This window comes from Pogona vitticeps, chromosome 4, assembly GCF_051106095.1.
Source record: "Pogona vitticeps strain Pit_001003342236 chromosome 4, PviZW2.1, whole genome shotgun sequence".
Taxonomy (NCBI): Eukaryota; Metazoa; Chordata; class Lepidosauria; order Squamata; family Agamidae; genus Pogona; species Pogona vitticeps.
Genome location: NC_135786.1, coordinates 111,184,144 through 111,184,999, shown reverse-complemented (window position 1 = coordinate 111,184,999; position 856 = coordinate 111,184,144). Strand labels below are relative to the sequence as shown.

Sequence of the window (856 nt, the reverse complement as noted above, 5' to 3'; positions counted from 1 at the left end):
CAACCAACATGAATTTGACACAACTCCAGGAGGCGGTGGAAGATAGGAGGCCCTGGCGTGCTCTGGTCCATGGGGTCACGAAGAGTCGTACACGACTAAACGACTGAACAAACAAACAAACCCAACTGGCAAAAAATATGCCAAACATGCAAAAGAATACATTTCAAACCATTGGAAGAAAGAATGTTCAACATATTCTTGATTTTGGATGTTAAAGTCTCTTTTATCATTTGGCAGGGCAGTACAGAAGCCAGTGTATCAAGCAGTTAACCCACCATGGTGAATGGATGTTCCAGCAATGGTTAATTTCAAGATAGTTTTTTTACATATAGTTACGTAAATAACAAATATATTACCAATCATTTGGAAAATCCCTTTCAAAATCCATGAGAAAAAGTTTCACAGAAGATTTTGCGCAGTGGCAGTATCGTAGCCAATGAGGTTAATCCGAGGCGCGATTATTGTAGCCGCCTAGAGTCGACTTATAGTCCAGATAGGCGGGATATAAATTCAATAAATAAATAAATAAATAAATAAATTTTTTTTTGTATTTGAATAATAGGTTGCTAACTTTTTACTTACTGGGTTTGATAAAAGTTTAGTCCTACTTAGAAAAGACCCATTAAAATTGATAGAGCAAGTTAATCAAGACTCTCTTAATCCCTATTAATGTCAATGGATCCAACCTACTACTTTCATGAATCTGCAACATGATGAGGAAACTTTTATTGTAGAAATCTGCACAACTGATAAAGTGGAGCAAAATTCTCGTCAACCTTACAGAGTGCCATAAAGTTGACCGGACTTACTCCAGGATAGCTTGGTCATCTGTCTCATCCTACTTGCTGTGCATCAG

General features: G+C 37.3%; 1 pseudogene; it reads left to right on the top strand.

Annotated features, from left to right (window-relative positions):
- Window positions 1-407: 407 nt before the first annotated feature.
- On the top strand, window positions 408-536 carry LOC144589374 (U4 spliceosomal RNA; annotated as a pseudogene).
- Window positions 537-856: the final 320 nt, after the last annotated feature.